We start from the raw sequence: 9,466 nt of genomic DNA, 5'->3' as shown, positions 1-9,466 counted from the left end.
AAAGACCCGACCCGAGGCAGACCCGATGAAATTAGACTAGAGTTCGACCCGATGGCATTTTCGAACCCGACTGGACCCAAAAGTAAACGGCATTGAAGTGTGCACAGTCTGCAGCCCCGCAGTCAGTAAAGAAAAATCCTGGTTTTGATTTGATTTTCTGATTTGGCCGCTGCTCCATTGCTTTCATTTATTTATTTACTTATTTATTATTACTTCATATTATTGCCTGTCTAATGGATACAAGTTATTTCTGAGTTGGGCGTTCAATTGTGACCAGTGGATTGGAAAAATAAAGGTCATAGTTTGATAAAAATTAAATCGATAGCCTAATAAATCATGGATTCGTTAGTGTAGTCTGCAACGTTATTTACCTCATCTCCAGCTAAGGGCTTCTGCCCACAGAAAAGAAAAGCCCTGCATGAACACGCAGCGTAATGAATAGGAGTGTGATTATCGATTATCAAGTCAACGATTCCATTCAATTCAATATCCTGATGCATCACGATTATATCAAATTTATTTAGTGTGTTTTTATTAAATTATATAAGCAGGATACTTTTACAAATAATTACAAATTAATAATAAATCAAAACAATTAAAAAATATATAGCTTCAAAACATACAAGCAAATATAAAGTAATAAAGGGGAAAAAGACAATTTCAAGTGATAAACAAAAAGTACTCTCAGTGTATGAGAGTGCTTTAAGTGTCCGAAAGTTTACAGACAAACATAGTTATAGGTTTTTCTTTTTAATTCTTGTTCAGTATCCATTTAAAAAACTATTGGTTGATTAATCGGTATCGACCAGTTGTGGTCCAACTTAGCTATCGGTATCGGTAAAATTCAATATCGGTCAACTTCTACTTATTTATTCATTTATTCACTTATTTCTTATTTATTTACTTACTTACTTATTTTAAACTATTTTTACTTATTTATTCACTCAATTATTTACTTATTCTAATATAGACCTGTGTTTATTTAATCTATTTTTAATTATATTAATCTATTTATTTCTTTATTTACTTATTGATTTACTTATTTAATCTATATTTATTTTAATAAATTTTTTAAATTTAAATCTAATTTTATTTTATTTTATTTTTTTACAATTTTCTCTAAACATTTCCACAGACCCCTCCAGCATTTTAGTTTGCGTTCAGTATCCAATTTAAAAACTATCGGTTGATTAATCATATCGGCCAGTGTGGTCCAACCTAGCTATCGTTATCGGTAAAATCCAATATCGGTCGACCTCTATTTATTTATTTATTCACTTATTTATTTATTACCTTACTTATTTTAATAATTTTTTTTTATTTAAATCTTTTTTTTTTTTTTACATTATTCTTTAAACATTTCCACAGACCCCTCCAGCACTCGCTGAAAACCCCTGCCGTACTCATCCAGACATGTTCTCTGACGGGAAGCAGATCACTGATGTAAGATCATCATACAGTGTGTGTGTGTGTGTGTGTGTGTGTGTCTGAGAGTGTGTGTGTGTGTGTGTGCACTGTAGTGGGGGAGGGGAAGTACAGTATCACAGACGACACAAACATGAGTCTGTCAGATTTTCTGTCTTCAGGACACTTTTCTCGTCCAGATCTCGCAGATGAACACACACACCAGACAGACAGACGGATGTGTTTGTCTGACTGCAGACGCCCTTCCTCCCACTGCCGGAGGTCACATGACCCTGTGGGGAAGCAGACTGAACCTGTTCTTTGTTAGGAGGTCAGTGCGCTCCTGCCGTACGCCTGCTAAAGGACGCGCACACACTAAACAATCAACAGTTCAGCCTACCGTTTACATCATTATCAGATGCGTGGAAGCTTATTTCTGCCATGGAATAAAACAATAAAAAAGGTTACTGTGACTTTTTATCTCAAAATTCTGAGTTTATATCTAACAACACAGAGATGTATACTCAGAATTCTGAAAAAAAGTCAAAATTGCGAGATGCAAACTCTGAATTCTAAAAAAAATAAAAAATAAAAAATACAAAATTGCAAGATGCAAACTCCAAATTAACAAAGAAAAAATATGAATTGCAAGATGTAAACTTAGAATGAAAAGAAAAAAATTCTGAATTGCGAGATAAACTCTGAATTCCGATGTTATGACGCATAGAAAAATGTGGGATCCATTTCTTGTCCTAATTGAGAGTGTATCATAAAATGAGAGATACTATGTTGACTCTGGCCTGTAAGGTCTGGGTTTTCTTTAACACAGTTATTTGTTACATTTTGTATTAAAAAAGTTTTTTTGTAGCTGTTTTAAATTTTATAGTCGCTTTTGTTTATTGTTATTATATATTTATTTAATTATTTTGGGGGGAGGGGGATAAACAGCGAGAATGGATAAAACGTTACTGTAAAACCTTGTTGATTTTGACTGATGATATTAATGTTAAAAAAAAACAAGAAAGAATTGTGAGACGTAAACTCAGAATTCCAAGAAAAAAAGGCAGAATTGCAAGACGTTAACTCCGAATTCTCCAAAAAATAAAAAATAAAAAAATAAATTAAAAAAATTGTGAGATGTAGTAGAACGACAAGAATAAAAAGTCAGAATTGTGAGATGTAAAGTTGCAATTATGAGTTTATAACCTGCAATTGTGAAATATAAACGTGCAACTCTGAGACAAAAAGTCAGAATTGTGAGATAAAATGTCACAGTTACCTGGCTTCTTTATATTTTTATTCCGTGACAGAAACAAGCATCTGTCTCGATCCAAAAAGGACAAGTCTGCTTCAGTCATATGGTGCTCTTCACCTCTGCTGGAGCTCTGAAAACTCAAGTACATTGTTTCAATTCAGAAAATAGAGAACTGACACGAATACTAGATACAGGTCAATCCAGCACAACTGGCTTTGCTTTTGTACATTAAACAACAAGTAGCAAAACATTATAACACATTAATATATTTTAAGATTTTTTAATGTTGTTTTTAAAAAGAAAGTCTCTTCTGCTCAGCAAGGATGCATTTATTTGATTAAAAATACTGTAATAATTGTGAAATATTATTAGAATGTAAAACAGCTGTTTTCTATGTGAATCTCTGTTAAACTGTAATTTATTTCTGTGATGCGCAGCTGTATTTTCAGCATCATTACTCCAGTCTTCAGTGTCACATGATCTTCAGAAATCATTCTAATATGCTGATTTGCTGCTCAAGAAACATTTCTGATTATTATCAATGATGAAAACAGTCGTGCTGCACAATATTTTTGCAGAAACTGTGATGCATTTTATTTTTCAGGATTCACATATGAACAGAAAGTTCAAAAGAACAGCATTTATCAGAAATAGAAATCTTTGTAACATTATAAATGTCACTTTTTGATTAGTTTAATGCATCCTTGATAAATAAAAGTGTTAATTTGGAATGGTATTGAAGGTGTTTTTTAAGCAATAATAAAATAATTATGAACAGAAGTGAACATTTGAAGTTTAAGGTTAATATAAACAGAACATTCAGAATCTGAAATAAGATTGGATTCATTCTGATTGATGAAAATCAACATAAGTATTTCAATATTTTACATTTTTCTACTCATTTTACCAATGTAATGGTATATGTATTATTTATTTATTGTGTTTATTATGTACACATTTCAATTTATTTTTTATACATATTCTAATCTATTTATTTATTAACTTATTCCAATCTAAATAAAGGTTTCTGTAAGTAGCTGCGTGGATACGTGAGTCTTTACGGCTCTCAGAGGAACGTGTCACACTAACGTACGCCTGTAACGATGTTAACTCCTTATTTACGTTCCAAATGTGAATGACTGTGCAGAGCGAAAGCAGAATTAATCAGACGCTGTGTGACCTTCCATGCGCAAAAAACAGCAGTGGGGGAGGGGAGACCAGTCTGCGTAACATTGCGTCATAACAACCAGAGAAGCGTTATCTACTGATGATAATCATATTCAGCGTTAGAAAACGAATGTCAAACATTATGAAAACACATTATTATATTAATGTTCATTCAGGATTGATTCGGTTCAAAACTGACATTTTCTTTATGTTGTTTCACATTATTTTGCTCCTGGAATGTTCTAGCGACAGTACAGTAGTTTATTAAGAAGGTATTGTATTATAAAATAATAAACCCTAAAAATAATCATTACACCATGTCCCAACAAGATAAAGCAACAAGCGATAAATCACATATATCTGGGATTTATGACGGCATTTATTGGTCACATGGTTACGATGTCGCACTTATAAGCTCCGCCCACGATGAAATCACATGAGTCAAAAATTTAGCTAAATGATATAACCGTGTATTAAATATCAAATATGATCTGATTGGTTGTGCATGTGTCACAATGCACTGAGCCTGAATAGAATATAATGTTGCGTAACGTTGCGTATACGTTGCAATTAGGTTGTCACGCAAAAAACGTTGGTTACGTTTTAATGCAAAAAGTACACTCCTAGAATGACAGTAACTGGCTGCTAAACAAACAAGCGAATCATTAATTAACAGTGCAAAAAAAAAAAAAGAATGTTAGTTTAAGGTTACTAGCATAGAACCTATTAGGAATTGCGTTCCAAAAACCTGAGCACGCTTCTGTTACTGTACACATGCTAGAAAGTATTTAGAAGTCAGTGGCACAAAATGGCGATGACTGTGTTATTTCACAGTGGATGTGTTCCGATTTCGTGCTGTTGAAAATAAGCAGGTTTAAGGTCAGCTGCTCATTTTTGCATTGTGGGTCACAAAGTGCAAAACTCTCCCCTCCCCCCATTCGCCAAGGCTGTGTTGCAATACCTAGTGAGCGCCCTTCATAGACAGCATGGAGGCGTCTTTATTCAAAAGATGAAATAGTCAGGAAAAACTTCATTTTGATTTAGTTCAAAATTGCTAAATCACTTTATAGTTATCGAACTGTATATTTTATGATTTCTTTTAATTATTTTTCAGTTTGTGCATTGATAAATAGTAGTTTACTAAATAATCAGATGCACAATTTTCACCTGATGGACAATAAAACAGGTGAAAAAAATCCCTTGAAGAAGGGACTTGAGCCATATGTAAAGTTTATGTTTATTAATAAAATATAGCTTTTCAATTTTTATATATATTTAAAAGTTTTACTATTTAACATTTAAAATAAAATAATTTTGCATTTAATTCAATTTTGTATAAAAAAGCCTTACTACTTAAAATTTAAAATATAATTTTACATTTTAACTGTATATAAAATGCTTTACTTTGTAGAAAAATAAATATAAATATATATATATATATATATAATTTTGCCATTTTTAATTCAATCGTATATAAAAATGTCTTACAAAAGTCTTACTATTTAACATTGAAAATAAATATTATTTAGAATTGTAATTCAATGTTGTACAAAAAAAGCCATACTATTTAACATTTACAGTATACTTTTCCGTTTTAATTGAATTGTGCATAAAATACAAATAAACTGTATAAAATAAATATGTAATCTTGCCATTTTTATTGCATTTTCCATAAAATGTCTTACAAAAGTCTTACTATTGACACATTTAAAATAAATGTAATTTAGCATTTTAATTCGGTTTTGTACATAAAAAAAAGTCTTACTACATAAAATGTTAAATATAACACTTAATTGTGTATAAAATGCTTTACTGTCTAAAATACAAAATTTATAATTTTTCCATTTTTAATTCAATTTTCACTAAAACGTCTTACTATTTAATGTGTGCGCGGTACACATTTTATACACAGCAGAATGCGTAAGAGTAGTATGCTAGTGTAGTAGCCTTGGTAGGGCGCTCACTAGGTATTGGTCACCGCCCGCATCGCTCTGCTATAGTAAGTGCGTGCGCGCTGCTGCTGTCTTCCGACGCTCCATTTCTGTGAGAAACACACAGGAAACTTGCCTAAAAACACACAGGATCCACACTTAAACGTTAGCTTTGGCAGTCGAAACCTCGATTGTTGTTTCTCGTCGATCTTTTAGCGGACTACCGCCGATAACGAGCCGAGCGCTGAGGGGAAATCCGACCGAAGATGGGCGCAAAGTCGCGGGTCGCACACTGAAGTTGGAGGATATTTTCCCGGTGGAAGTGAAAGAGAAGCGACAGCTTGATTCTTGACGGTAAGAAGAAGCGATATTTCCCTCGTTTGAGCTTTTCCAATGTGGATTATCCTCCTGAAGCGTTTGGAAATCTTTATGTGGAGAAACTCGTGATTGAATGAACTTTTTAACGCCGCTAACGTCTTATTTCCGCGGTGTCTTGTGTTTGTCGAGCCCCTCGGAGAGTAGTGTGCACTGATGTACACTCGATAGAGCTATTTTCTTGTTGTTTTTGTGGTAAAACACGCTTAAAGAAGCCGTTAGATTCAGCGGCGCATGCTGAGGAGGGTGGGGGAGGGGCCGATCCGGCCTCACTAGTGAACACTAGATAGTTCACTTCTCATACAAGCTGTTAGACTTTACTAAGAAGCATTCACTAAAACAGACTTTTAGACATCTTTTGAGTCGTGTTCGTAAAAGCAGAAAGGAAACTGTAAAAATGAGGGAAAAAGTCGTTTAGTTAAACTGTATAGTCATCATCTCTACATACTGTATAGTGTGAACTGATTTAACAGGGTTAGTTTGTTTTGCTTACTAACGTACTTTTCCTAAGAATTGTTTCAGTGTTCAGCAGTAACCGAAATCCTCCAGCACTTGTTGATCTCAGTGATTTAGCTTCTGAATCCTGTGACAGCATCACTCAAATTTAATGAACTGAGTAATAGATGATTATATATTAATGTATAAAATATCTTTTCATTAAAGTTGTCCTGGCTAAAACCAAAACAATACCCGTTCTTGTCTTAGAGGACAACTTTGATGAACTTTTTTGATCCACTTAAAATGTTGACTGCTGTATATATATATATATATATATATATAATAATAATAAATAGATAACATTACTTTTAATTATATATATATATATATAACAATAATAAAGGACAGTACAACAAATGGCCTACTATCATGGAAATTAAAATGTTTTTAGTGGGTGGAAAATGTGCTCAGATCTTAATTTGAAAAATTGTCATGAAACTAATGATAAAAACAGGGTTCACACAATTATAGAAAACCTGTAGATGTTTAACTGACCATTTAGAGTCTTTTTTTTCTGTAAAAATGGCTTGGTTTTTATTTTTAAGCAAAGTATGGTTTCTCTTTTTTTCAATTTTTTTTATTTTATTTATTTGTTTGTTTATTTTTTGAGGGAAGAAATATAAATTGTGAAATATGTACTTGAAATGCCCAGACCTTAAAGTGGTAGTTTACTCAAAATAGTGAATTTTGTCATAGGGCAGGGCGATATAGCTAAAAAAAATTATCAACGATATAATGTTTCATATCATTCGGTATCGATAATTATTGAACCTTTTTTTAAAACAAAAAGCAATAGAAAAAAAATGTTTACATTTAACCACTGTATTTATAGTTAACACAATTTGAGACAAACAACAAATATTTTTTGTTTTAACAATCAAACACAATACAAATTAAACGAATATCTAATTTCTAATGTTTTATATGCAGATTAAATAGGTCTTTATTGTATAGGTCTAATTGTCTCCCGAGGCCACAGGAGGGCGCAATGAGCAAAATAATGCCGCGCATTTAGCAAGTGACTCTATAAAAACGTGCATTACGTCTAGGGCTGCACGATAAATCGCATGCGATATTTAACGCGCATCTTGTCAGTAAAGCTGGTTCTGTAATCAGCGGTAAATCTCCATCACCTGCGTGCTTTCACATTGAGCAGCAATATTCATTCTTTATTCACAATCTCCTCATCACAGGCAGCACAGCACTCATTTCAGCATGTGTTCGTGTTTGTGTGTGCTGTCTGCGTCACTCATAGCACGTGCCTATATCGTGCGCTATATCGAACATTTTTTCTATCGATATCGAAGAAGATGTACCGTCGATAAATATCGATACCGTTTTATCGCCCAGGCCTATTTTGTCATCATTCGATTCCGCACCTGCTTCTGTTTTCCAGACGATGAATTACGATGAGAATTTTGATTATAATAATTCTTCTTTCACAGAGTTAACAATCAGTCTGTCTTGACTAGTTTTGACGAATGCTGATATCTGGATAGTTGAGTGGCTGATAAAATGCCAATATATAGACCGTTTATTTATACAATATTTACAACATTTGATAGCAGGACATTTACGGCTGAAGCGGTTTCACTCTACGGTACAGCTCCTTCTAAATATTCATCGAGCTGGTGAGTTTAACACCGTTCGTGAGGAAACCAGACGTTAGATCAGACAGGAATTAGACGGTTCTTGTCTTATTTTGCATAATAAAATTATTTTTATGTATGTTTTTGTAGGATGTGCAGCATCTTCACAACTGCAGGCCTACAGAGAATCAGAATTTTCTTTTGTATTTTCTGATTTTGGGAAACATATCTTTGATATTGATTTTGGTTGATACTTCTCAGTATTCATCGTTTTTTTTTCCCACTGAGCTCATCGCAGTGCATTATGGGATTGCATTGTCTGCAATGCATAAAACGTGGACACAATCGTGGAATCATGGTCATAAAAATGGAATTTGCAGTATAACGCAACATTTTGTTTCCCAAAAAATAAAAGGAATTTTTAAGTTTTTTTAATAATTACATATTAAAATATTAAATAAATTGTTAATGATTTATGCCTTCATTTAATTACCTTAAAATAAATAAATACATTTTAAGTTTTTAAAATAAAATTTTAAAATAAATAAATAAATTTGTATTTTTTTTAAGTCGTAAATCTAGAAAAATTTAAACAGACAACATATAGAATTTCTGAAAAAATAAAACATTTCATAGTGCCATTTATTGTAAAATTTAAAAAAAGTTTTTAAATTGTAAAAGTTTTATGAATTGAATTTATTAGACATGCTTTTTGATTATTCATATTAAACTAAACCATTAAAACGAAATCAAGAAAAAAATAAAATGTAATTTGGGAAAAAAAAGAATTTTGAAAGAATTAAAGCAAATTTCATACGGCCCTAAACATTTAGTTTTTGTTAAACTTTTAATAAATTGTTTCTAAATTGTATGATTTCAATTAATTAGACATGTTTTTTATTACTATCATTTAATATAACCCTTTAAAAAATGGTAATTAAAATGGAAAAATAAAACAGAACCTGGAAAAATCTAAGCAAAAAAAACTGAATTTGTGTAAAAAAAAAAAAAAAAAAACTGAATTTGAGAAAATAAATATAAAAATATAAAACATAAAATATGCTGAGAGAGTAAGACTCACAATATTGTTTTAAGTATATAGTTAACGCAATCTAGACCAAATATTCTTCAGAGCGAGAATCATTGATGCAAGAATGGAGTTAGATGGGTTACATTCGGTCTGATTCTAATGTCTAATCTCCATTCATCCTCATACGGAGATCACATCCACTCCCACGCTACAGCTC

General features: G+C 32.1%; 1 protein-coding gene across 1 annotated transcript in view; it reads left to right on the top strand.

Moving 5' to 3' along the window:
- The first annotated feature begins 5,777 nt into the window (after positions 1-5,777).
- The window catches only part of LOC107731121 (transducin beta like 1 X-linked), a 22,360-nt gene continuing 18,671 nt past the window's right edge, over positions 5,778-9,466 (top strand). Inside the window, exon 1 of the mRNA XM_016542107.1 lies at positions 5,778-6,111. The gene's annotated coding sequence lies outside the window, so the exon portion shown is untranslated. The remainder of the gene's footprint in view (positions 6,112-9,466) is intronic.

This window comes from Sinocyclocheilus rhinocerous, unplaced genomic scaffold, assembly GCF_001515625.1.
Source record: "Sinocyclocheilus rhinocerous isolate Xijiao unplaced genomic scaffold, SAMN03320098_v1.1 scaffold2836, whole genome shotgun sequence".
Classification (NCBI taxonomy): Eukaryota; Metazoa; Chordata; class Actinopteri; order Cypriniformes; family Cyprinidae; genus Sinocyclocheilus; species Sinocyclocheilus rhinocerous.
Note: the sequence above shows the minus strand (reverse complement) of the source record. Positions and strands in the feature narration are given on the sequence as shown.